Raw genomic sequence first — 12,234 nt, 5'->3', positions numbered from 1 at the left:
CTCTTATGCCACATATTTACTGCACTGTACTGTATGGGCGGCATGGTGATCGACTGATTATCACGTCTGCCTCACAGTACAGAGGTCCAGGGTTTGAATCCAAGCTCCAGACTTCCTCTGTAGAGTTTGTACCCCATCTACTGCCCAAAGACGGCTGGGATCGGCTCCAGCACGGCAATGACCCTTGTGAGGATAAGCAGTTCAGATAATAGATGGATGGATAACGTATGTGACAACACGAAAAGAAAAGAAAAAAAGTTTCCTGACCTGTTATGGTTCTGCCTTAATGCGGAACTTCCCCCACTGTATGTGTCCATTTGTGTTTTTATATGCTATGATACATCATACTTGGAATAATCAATATCCCTTGTGGTGTTGTATGGTGTGTGTTAACTAACTTCAATCTTTGTGCCTGTGTCCAGATGCTGAAACCTGATGCTTTTCACCAGACTGCAGGCATCTAAGATCGTGAAAGGAAGCGGACACATGCAAGGTTATCAGACACACTTACACGCGTGCATATAAACACACTTACACACCCAACACACACACATGCACACTGAAAGATAAGGGTATGTAATGATGGGACAAAATTAAGCACACAGCATTGAAGTCTGTTGCTGGTCAGTCTTGTTTATATTGTTTTCTCAGGTCAGTGTTTTTTTTCTGTTTGTTTTATTTTTGATAGTAAATTGATAAAAGTAAAATATTGATCCATCTTTCTATGCATTTACTTTACCGGTTGTCTTCATTGGGGACGTGGGTGAGCTGAAGCCTTTTTTTGGTGAGAGACAAACAAGCAAAATGCACAAGCCCTTAGCTATGTGGCTCCATGACAGGACCCCAGAAACCCTCAATGAAAATACAAAATGAAGGTGTGCATTGAATATCAAGTGGGTTGGTGTTCACAACTCTTTATGCGAAGAAATTAATTTGACCAAAAGAAGGTTGCCGTCCCATATCGAAATTAATTACTAAAGTTTAATCTATCTATCTATCTATCTATCTATCTATTTATTTGCTGGGATTAAAACAATAAATTCAGAATCTTACGATAAGCCACCACAACACGACCACATATAGGTTACAATGGACCCCCGCGTGTTTGTGATTTGGCACCAGGAGAATCACCAACAGTATTTAATTGATTGTTTTTCTCAATATTGTTTTTTTTCTCATGCAAGATGTTTTGGTGATATATCACCACTTATTCAAAAAAATTTGCTTTTTTGTTTCCACTGCAATTATGATAACCATCAATTAGACATTTTCTCACTTTACAGGCCGACCCAGTCCCTATTCCTCGCAAACTGCACACTGTACACGTAAAACAAATATAGTGGATATAAAAACTTTTAAGAAACCACTGTTCAAATACAAGGTTTTTATGACAGAGAAAATGAGAGACAGATTCAATATTTTAAAAATGTTTCCACTATGAATGTGATCTCTAACCTCTATAACCAACTGGTATTTTGGGGGGTCTTTTCGAGAAGAGAAATAAAAATAAAAAGCCGAAATAATGTGGTTGCGCACCCTCTTACAACTGAGATTTGGCTGTATTGAGAATTCATGAATCAATCAATTAAATGGCAGTCACCACACACCTGCCACAATCAATTTAAAAAGGGATCTGGGTAACCCCCCCCCCCCTCAAAATGTCAGTTTGAGGGGGGGGGGGTTACAGTTTGCATGTTCTCCCCGGGCCTGCGTGGGTTTTCTCCGGGTACTCCGGTTTCCTCCCACATTCCAAAAACGTGTGGTTGGCTGATTGAACACTCTAATTGTCCCTAGGTGTGCATGTGAGCGTGGATGGTTGTTCGTCTCTGTGTGCCCTGTGATTCGCTGGCAACCGATTCAGGGTGTCCCCCGCCTACTGCCCGAAGACGGCTGGGATAGGCTCCAGCGCACTCCGCGACCCTCGTGAGGATCAAGCGGTTCAGAAAATGAATGAATGAATGAATCAATGTTATTACGGACTGTCAGTAATTTCCTGTGCCCTGTCTAAGGGAGGGTCCAGCTGAATGTGTTACTTTTAAACTTAAATTACATTTAAAACAAGATTTCAGGTGTGGTGATTTTGTGTTGATTGTAGTTTGTGCTAACATCTTAATTGGGTTAGTTGTGGTTCTTAGAATCAGAATCAGATTTATTGGCCAAGTATGTAAAACACACTAGGAATTTACTTTCTCAGTTGCACCCCATCCAGAGCAACATCAACAAAAACAATCATCCAACAGAGGGACACAGAACGGGAAGCCAGGCGGTTGATTCGTTGTTTCGCACTCTGATATCTTTGATATCTTAGGAAAACAAAAGGGCACAGGAGGGAAAATAACCCCTAAATATTCTCCTTGAATGGTTGCACGGGTTGAGCTTGAGAAAAAACTTTAGCACATGCAGAGTGCATTTCCAAGTACAATCAATATTGAAAGTTAATATGTAGTGCACTGTACATGGAGGATGGAAGAGGGGAATGGAGAACATGACTCCACCAGTCCAACTAGCTGCTCAGAATATTCCAAGCGTTCAGTCAGTCAAGTTACGGCACGACGGCGTAGTGAATAAAAATTCAATGAATCCGTGTGTCACGTGTTATTGCCGTGTGTTTGTGTTTGTGTGTCAAGCGTCCGCAGCTAGAAGGCTATCAGTCTCGGGCTTGGAAGGAGGGGTGAGGGGCTGATAGGAATGCTAGCACCCGAGCGTATGGTGAGATAATAGTTGTTTTGGAAACAGGCCGAAAAACTTCACACAGCCTTGAAGGTCTTTTAGAGCTTGTGACTCTCAATGGTGTCAATTAGCCAAATCCCCAATCATTTTTTTTTTGAGACAGAAGACAGCACATTCACCAAGTCATCAAGCAGGGAAGTAAGGGGAGGGGGAGCAGAAACAGAGGAAAAAGTGCCCGCCTTCGTCCAGAGCCAAGCAGAAACGATATTTTTGAGGGCAGCAAAATAAATACATTCACAAGATCAGATACAATAATTGGTCTTTTCCATTATTCTGGGGTGTAAATCACACTGCAAACAACAGGAATCTACAGTATATTGATCAGCAGGACAGAGGAGTTGCTTGCAGAACACAGAAACGAAGATGCAGACTTCAGCCTAAATCTTTTCATCTAACAACTTTTTGTAGCTATTCCCAGTTGTTATATTACTCCCTGCTATATTTCAAGCAGATCGAGAGTATACTGTTTGAACATCAACAGCAAACATAACAAAGGTATGTTATGAAAAATCCCATGGTGAACTAATTGTAAAAAGAGAGATGATACTGTTTACTGTTAGGACTACAATTCATAAACATTGGGGTGCACAAAAGTAAAAGTGGGCTGCAGATGTAATCCTGGGTGTGCTTGATTTGTAGATTCTACATTTATTTGAGAAATCGGTTTTGTGCCCGTTTTTGCTTGCACAAACCTTTTTGTAAATCTGGTCCAAAACGTTTTGCAAACAGAAAATAATTCTTGAATTTATACACCACAGATATTATAAAAAGCAACAATGGCATGGGGGATTGGGTGTCATGCTTGAGACTCAAGACTATGTGCTTCAGGTATAGTGGAATCCCTCAGCGATTCGTAAACACAGTGGAATCTTTGACCGATGGAAAGAGAGAACATGAATGGAAGCTGAGGGAGAAAATGGCAATTCAGGAGGAGGTGTGGGAGTAATTCCTTGCACACCTCTCAGTCATAAATATGGAAAGGAACAGTACAGCTCAGCCAGCCCTCCTACATGCAAAATGTTAGTCTGCCTTCTTGGCAGGGTGAAAAGGCATCCAGCTCAGGGATAGAGACAGAACTTGTTATGAGGAGGGCAGACAAGTGAACCGAAAAGGAGGAATTAGCACACTGTCAAAATATTTGTGTTTTTGTTTTCAACCAAAGCAAAGAAGAAAAAAAAAGTATGAAAGCTAAGCATACTATCAGAAGGACAAAAAATACTGACAGACTCACTCATACAACAGACAGATTGTACATGGAAGATTTAAGGGTTGGACCAGGGAAGAGCCGGGAAAAATACCACAAAATATTTCACATGGACATGAGCATTAAAAAAAAAACAACCAAATAACAAAAACAAACAACAAAAAAAAAAACATTCTCGGAATCAATTACCGTCTTCTTGAAAATGATTTTACATGTTGTACAGCACAGACAGATGTAAGGTAAAATAATATCAACTCAGTCTAAGGCCTAGTTATAACATACACACACACACACACACACATGTCCTAACAAGTTGACCACCGGGCCGCATATATATATATACAGTGAAACTCCTCTACAACGAAACCTACATGGGCGAAAATGCCCCCTAGTGTGAAAAAATGAAAGCCATTCCCACTTTTCTGCTCCCCCTAGAACAAAACATCCCCCTGTTCCATTATACGAAATCTTTTTCTCTGCTCTTGCCTCGCAACGACATTCAAAACAAGCTTTCTGCCAAAGTCTAATCCAACCTCAGCCTCTACTGCTTTGCTCCGAAACTGCAACAGCAACTACCACACTGGTTTACACATGCGCAGTAGTCCAGGAAGTATTTCGTTGCATTGCTAAAATGGCTACAAAACGGACCTTTGGATGCCAAGCAATGAAGACAAGAAGAGCTGACACTGGAAGAGAGAGTAAAACTGATCAAAATAAAAGAGATTATCCAAGAAATTGATGTAAGTGAAAGTGAATGCTGATCATACATTTCTTTCCCTTTTTTTTCTTTTTGTGCACAACTGTACATTGGCTATACAGTACAGTACTGTACAGTATGAATCAGCATTGCCTTCTGAGAGAGGCGAAGATGCTGTCACGGTTCTGTTTGTGACCAACAGGTGGCAGTGTAGGGCTACACCTGCAGCGGCTCACCTGTTGGTCATTACGTCATTAGTTGTATAAAAGGACTCTCGCCCCGATCACTCATTGTCGGGACATTGTTTGTTCCTGTCATGTTTGTTTCAGTCATGTTTCGGTCACTATTAGGTTTTAGCTTTAGTCATGATTTTTGTTTGATACTTTGGACTTTGTTTTGGATTTAGTTTCTCTGTATTTTATCAATACAATTCGTCAAGTTCAACCTGCTCCTCCCTCTTGCCTGCTTTTTAGGGTCCACCACCACCGCGCAACGTGACAGAGACTTGTGTTGATTGCATAGTAGTCGACTCTCACTTTACGCTCTGACGGTGTAGCTGCCATGAGCCTCCAGCTAGCTATCCCCGCGCAGCCGACGTCTTTATGAAAAGAAAATTAATTGGTATTGATGAGGAGAAGGCGAAGAGAGAAGTGCTGCTGCTGCTACAAGCCCAATCACCCAATCACCCCCCCCACCCCGCGCTTATAGAGCATATCGCAAATACAACAGAAGAGACAGTATGTCGGAGAGAGGCCGGCGAACGATCAGAGACTCAACAGCGTGACGAGACAGAAGGGAAGGTGCTGGGCGGGGCTGCAAAGATGCGCAGCTAATCAGCTCACGGGATAAATCCACTCGTGCTGTCATTGGTCAACGTCGCGCCGGGAACAAATCATGCGCACAGACATGTACAAAACCTCTGAATCATTCTGCATTTTTTCCTGAAAGCAGTACTTTGGAATAAAACGCGATGTACTGAAGCTGCAAAAAATGAAGCCCATTATAGCGAGGGATCACCGTATCCTCAATTTCATATTCAGGGCGGCATGGTGGTCGACTGATTAGCACATCCGTCTTGCAGAAGTGCAGGGTTCGATTCTGGCTCTGACCTTCCTGTGTGCAGTTTGCATATTCTCCCTGTGCCTGCATGGGTTTTCCTTCCACGTTCCAAAAACATGCATGGCAGTTTAATGGAACCCTTGTGAAGATAAGCAGATTAGAAAATACATGGATAGATTTCATCTTCAAGGCAACTCAATGTGCTCCACACAAGCAAAGGCACATTGCATGTCATGCACTGATTTTTCATTTGCTGGCTAACTGCCAATCCGAGTGATTGTCAACAACACCACTGTCACTGTGTAGACTGAAAATGATGGCTTATTTATTCAAGTCATATCTCCAAACAGCATGACACAAACATTTCGCCACAAGTCTGAACACTGCTTTTAATTTCACGTTTATTTCCGCCTGAACCATGAATGTGTAGAGAAATATTCTGGAAATGTATGCATAAAGAGATTTCTGGTCTCTTTATAACAACACTGGCTAAACCCCAGTGGGACGAAAAAAGACGTGGACAGGACAGCTATTGATTGTAGAAAAATATATATTCGGATAGAAAAAGAAAAACATACAGATGACAGAAAGAGAGCGTGTCTGTCCGACCACGAGCATCGTGTCGTCTCAACTCACTAGCTTCACTGTTGTTGTGGCTAGGCTATATTAGCTTGTGTGGTAGATCAAAGCTCTTTGATGTGGAAAGTCCGTTGCGTCAGTGCTGATTGGTTGAGTCAAAAGACGCGCGCGTGCGTACATGTCTGCTGACGCACACACAACAGAGAGCAGTGGATTATTGACTGCTGAGTCGCGCTTCGCTCGAGGGGCGTCACTACATGCATTTCACTTATTAAAACCATGACTGAGGACTGTGTGACAAACAATGACCTCTCAGCCATGCGGCTTACTTTTTATGGTGTGAAGGCTGATGATAATGTCAATTGTTAGCAGTATAGATAATACAAATACTGAAAAAAGGTTGAACTGTTCACATTGCAGTGATTTGTCTTGATGCTGCTCATTACATCATTGACAACAGCAACAGCATTGCAATGACAAGTAAAGTCATGAACTTGATTTTTCCGTTACTCAAAAATTAAAATTATGAATGCCGTTATATGAAAATGCTGTTATTCCTGACAATTACAATAGTTAAGTGTAGTGGAGATAAAAGCATGGTTAAGTTTTTTCCTGGTCTGTTTAGAGCAGGGGTCACCAACCAGGAAGCCCTCAGGGACTACATGAGTATAGCCCGCAGGCCTATTCCAAAAATAGCTCACCAGTGATTAGACACCGTGACTCTCCATGGATAATACAACATAACATAATTAGAAATAATCAACAAAAATAGACAACACTGTGAAAATAAATAAATGTACAACGTCAACAAAATAGATCCATCCATCCATAAGACACCAAAACAAGGGCACAGTCTCAAACTGTGTTAAAGGTAAAGAATATGCATGGGTTTTGAGGCAGATATTCAAAACTAGTACGGAGTAAGGATGCTTACCTGTCATTCTGCAGTTTTGGACCAGCAATGGAAAAGTTTATATTCCTCCTTGCCTAAACTTTGGTCCCGAGAAGAGCAGTTGGTTAGCTGACCTGAGGTAGCGAGAATAGGCATAGTGATGGACCAGACCATCTTTGTCAGATGTACTATCATAAAAATAAATACATCCATTACTATGTAGAAATAGCTTTCAAGAACTGCGAGCTATTGACAAAAAAAGCTGAGGTAGGCAAAGGCATCCATTGTGGCATAATGTGGGCATGCTTGTATAATATTATATATATGTATATTTTAGTATACTATAGTATGGCACTGTACAGTACAACAATGGGAAGTGGAAACACTAACTTGAAAACTTAACCTTGTCATAAAAACAGACAGATGGACTTATATTTGGACGCCAGCGTGGGCGAGTTGAAAGCTGCTGCAGGTGTCATAGTGGTGGAGAGGTGACAGGGTGAGATGTGTCTCATTATCACTGCTAGGTGCCAACCACATGCTCTTGGAAACTCTTCAGCACCCCACTCCAACCATTTTATCTCTCTTCCACCATTTAAAACAAATCCTTGATAATTAAACGACCAATGTTCTCTGCGATGTACACTATTCTTATGCAGTGCATCGATCCATCAGAGATGAAAGATGAAAGTGGACTTTCCTGAAAATTCCGGAAAAAAAAATATGTGTATATATATATATATATATACATACACACACTTCTCGCCGAAATTTCGAAATCTCCGAGATATGTCGAGGCCATGAGAATGCGAGGCGAGGGAGTTACTGTTGTGGCGACGCCACTCGAGCAAAGCGCGCCTCAGCGGTCGATAGTCCGCTGCTTTCTGCTGTGCGTGCGCCAGCGCGAACATGTACGCACGCGCGCGTCTTTTGATTTCAACCAATCAGCGCCGACGCAACAATGTCACACACGACATACGACAACAGCTAAGCTAAGCTAGCCGAGACGACACGACGCTCGAAGTCGGACGGACACGTTTTTCTGCCAATCTGTTTGTTTCCCTTTTTGTCCAAATATATTTTTTACGACAACTGTCTTGTCCACGGCGTCTTTTATTCGTTCCACTGGGGTTTAGCAAGTGTGTTTATAAAGAGACGAAAATCTATTTCCTGTTACCAGTGTTAGTGCCTCAACATGGCTATGCTCGTGAAAATAAAACAACGAACGCAAACGCGTGTTCGTTCAATGTTGTCAACTAATATCCGGATTAATTTTAGACAATTTTTCCTCAATTTTCCGGAGAAATTTTCATGAAAATTTGAAAATCCGAATTCCGGGAAAATCCGGAGGACTTTCATCACTGATCCATTTATTTTTTTGTATCGCTTATCTTCATTTGGGTCGTGGATGTGCTTGGGCAAGAGGCTGGTCGCCAGACAATTGCACTATATAGATTTATCTGCATTTCCAGCTACATCGCTTATTGTATCTTCACACAGAAATATATTCTGGTTAGCTCACTTGTAGTTAGCACTAGCAGCTAACTTTGCAGTTTACATCTTCACTCAGCCTTGTGCCTCCCGTCACTTACTTGACTCCAAGATCTCTCAGGAGAATAGTAGTCTCATCGGGATCCTGCCCAAAGGCTGTAAGGAGTGCAAAATCACACAGTACTGAGGCTCTGAGTCTTTGAATTGCTTTGCGTAAAACAGAAGTTCAGTCATCCTGTGATCAGATTTCTTTTCATCTTTTATTTTGAATATGATTGTCAATCCAGTTGTTCATGATTCCTCCATTATTCCCAACAATTATGATGTTAATTTGTTTCCAACTCATTTCATTTCTACTGGAATATCATTCATCAAGATCTAGAATTTTTTAAGTGTTCCATGTAGTTTGAGCTGTACATTGTGACTGAATCCATCTTAAAGGTTTACCTTGAGGGTCCACACCATGCAGTGGGAGCATTTGTTACTCAAGATTTAAAGCCCTTTTCTGTGGTTGAAAAGTGTGATTTGGTCACTTCATGAAAAATCCTCAACTCAACCCACATTATGTTAAACTTGTGTTGATTACTATTACGGGCAGAGTGGGGTTCAGGGATTACCACTTGACCCACGCTAACATACGTACATATTTTAAACTACACCATTGCTACCTGATTAGTCAAGGAAAACGAGGCAGTTCATCATTTGAAAGAGTGTCTAAATAACGGTTATCCTCAAAAAAATACAACCACTCACTTTAAAGATGTTTGTTCTGCCTTTCTTGCATTTTAAATAATCACGTATCTCTCAAAGAGACCTAGAGTGACTTAATCTATCAACTGGAGCGACACAAGCACCTGACATGTTAGCAATATTTTCCTCGGCATGACCCGCCCTTCTCTGCCTCTGATTGTCTCAACGGTCCTCATGCCAAATGTTAACCAACCTAATCAACCAAGGACTACCCAGTTAGAGGCAGAGGAGTTTGGGTCATGGCTTTAGCATCCTTGAGGAAAGAAGGGGCAATCTAGCTCACAGATATTACTGAACAGCGCGCATCCAGAGGGATTGAGAAGTGGGTATATGCCATGCTGACTGAAAAATAAGCAGGTATACGCGTAGAAGCCGTCTACCCGCGTTTTTCCCTGGACTACACCACTGAAGTTTGTCACCACTACTAAGATTAGCACACTTTCTTGACTAACCTTTGTTAGGATTGGATGCCATAGTGAAGGGCTTGACAAATACCAACTGTGTTAACTGTATGACTGCGCTGTTCCGCATCAATACTGAATGTTTGAGAGCTATGTGTTGAAGTCTGTATTCTGCTCATATTTAGTCATGCTGTATAACTTTCCCACGCCCGCAGTGTAGCTTGGCGTCCTTGTAAAAATCATCACCTAGAATTGGAATACTCCCTACTGAAGACGCACAAACTTTGGAATGCGCCAAGCTGAGAATCGGTTTAGGAGAAATGAAAGTTATGATATCACACTATGGTACCGCCCTTCTGATGGTATAAAAATGATGTGAGCCTTTTCCTGCTTCGCACTCGTGACGCGCAGCCATTGTCTGTAATTTGCGGGTGCCCGCAATATTCCGTTATTAAAAGCTTCGAAGGAACTGTTCATCGACTCCAGCCTTTATTTGGATTACCAACATTCTCCTCGTCCAAAATTCAACGAACACGTGGAAGAAAGAAGGCCGCTTTACCCCAACAGTGTCCAAAAGATCTGCGCTCAAGTGCACAGTGGCTGTAAAAGAAATTTCCTCAGAGTTTCCTGAATGCAACATACTTCTAGCTGCTCTGCCATTGGCTATTACCAAGCCTCTTCCTGGCATCCCATGGGCTAAGAGGGACCTCTACTGTATGTGTCTATGTATGTAGATAGATAAATACATAAATATGTTTCTATGCAGCGTCCTCGTCGTTTGCCACTCGGGCCACGAGGTGTTCCGAGTTTTATGTAAATGTGAAAGACGCAGAAAAAGTGTTGACCAGTTGGGTCTACTGTATGTGTCTATGTATGTAGATAGATAAATAGATAAATATTTGTCTATGCAGCGTCCTCGTCGTTTGCCCCTCGGGCCACGAGGTGTTCCGAGTTTTATCTAAATGTGAAACACGCAGAAAAAGTGTTCACCAGTCGGGCGATCGCTCACTTTGCTGATGTTTCCCTTGGACATTTTCGAAGGATTTTTAAAAGCCGACAAAAGCAAAGGTCCTTGGATCAGTTCTTGACAAAACACCAGGCAAAAAGCACTTCTGAGAGAGAACATGAACTAAAGAGGGCAAAAGATGATGAGTTAAAAGTTAAATGACCATTTTTATTCTTTATACTTTGTTGTTTACATTATGCATGACTCTCCTTTATTGTGCAATAATCTAATTGTAACATGTATTTGTTACATATTTTGATGCATTTTTATGCTTTAGAAAATATTTCTGTCTGAATTTTGGTGGGGCTTGGAATGGATTAGGGCATTTACATGGAAAAGGCGTCTCGACTTACAAAATTTTCTACTTAAGAAATTTCTTCGAGAACCAATTAATTTCATAAGTAGAGGTACCACTGTTCACACAGTCCCCAGGATGGATCAAAATGAAGATGATCTCACCCGTGTGAAGGTGTCCGACAACAACATACATTCCCTTTTGTGAACTTTGTCCCTTTGATACTGACAACACATGTGGCTGCAATAGAGTCATGAGTGAAGTTAAATGGTGCAGTTGCCAACTTGATTTTCTCACTGTAATCAACATAGAACTCAGTTCCTTTTTCCAACTTGACAGGAGGGAAAATCTTCCTGCAACTAATATGCTTGGAGCAGCTAGTGTTGCTCTGCAAAAGTAGCACACACATTTTAAAAGTTGTGCAGTTTCCTGGCACACTGCTTAAAAAAAGTATGCCTGCTCTCGAATTTCAATGTCCAAAGACAGATGAGAGGTCCAAACAGAAGAATGAGGTCCGGATAGTGACAGAGAGAGTAGTGCTTAGATTTAAGAGGATGATGTGGAAACAGCTCTACTCAGTACTGAATGTATTCCTGAATAAGAACATTCAAGTAGGCAATCTGATCTGCAGTAATTGCTGGTGCACATACCTAAGCAAATATCTCTCTCAAGAGCAAAATCAACTTCCAGACTCCATTTTCAGAAGGATTATTGATCTTGTCACCAATTAACAGACGCAGGAACTCTCAAGAGACATCAATTCTGTACAGCATGGCCGCTCAACTTCTCACTACCGGGGCTGAACTCAAGTGTGGTTTTTGTCTGCTTCATTTCCAAGATATGCAAACCGACTTATTCTTCTGTTCAACTGAACACAGAACTGTTTTTTTTTCCCTGGTTTGCCATGTCGTTGATACAAAATGCCAGGTCAACGGATACAACGCCCTCAAAAAGTTCACGTTCAAGACATGGTGGAAGAGTCAACACACCCACACACACACACACACACACACACACACACACACACACACACACACACACACACACACACACACACACACACAAACACACACACACACACACACACACGACCATGCACTCGTGCACATATGCATGCACGCCACGACGAG

General features: G+C 41.7%; 1 protein-coding gene across 6 annotated transcripts in view; it reads left to right on the top strand.

Moving 5' to 3' along the window:
- Nucleotides 1-428: 428 nt before the first annotated feature.
- tenm3 (teneurin transmembrane protein 3) overlaps nt 429-12,234 on the top strand; it is a 329,661-nt gene continuing 317,855 nt past the window's right edge. For 4 of the 6 annotated variants that reach the window (XM_019879750.1, XM_019879749.1, XM_019879748.1 and 1 more), the window contains exon 1: nt 429-493. The gene's annotated coding sequence lies outside the window, so the exon portion shown is untranslated. The remainder of the gene's footprint in view (nt 494-12,234) is intronic. The other 2 variants (XM_019879746.1, XM_019879752.1) reach the window with 2 other exon arrangements.

This window comes from Hippocampus comes, unplaced genomic scaffold (genome assembly GCF_001891065.2).
Source record: "Hippocampus comes isolate QL1 unplaced genomic scaffold, H_comes_QL1_v1.1 scaffold158, whole genome shotgun sequence".
Classification (NCBI taxonomy): domain Eukaryota; kingdom Metazoa; phylum Chordata; class Actinopteri; order Syngnathiformes; family Syngnathidae; genus Hippocampus; species Hippocampus comes.
Note: the sequence above shows the minus strand (reverse complement) of the source record. Positions and strands in the feature narration are given on the sequence as shown.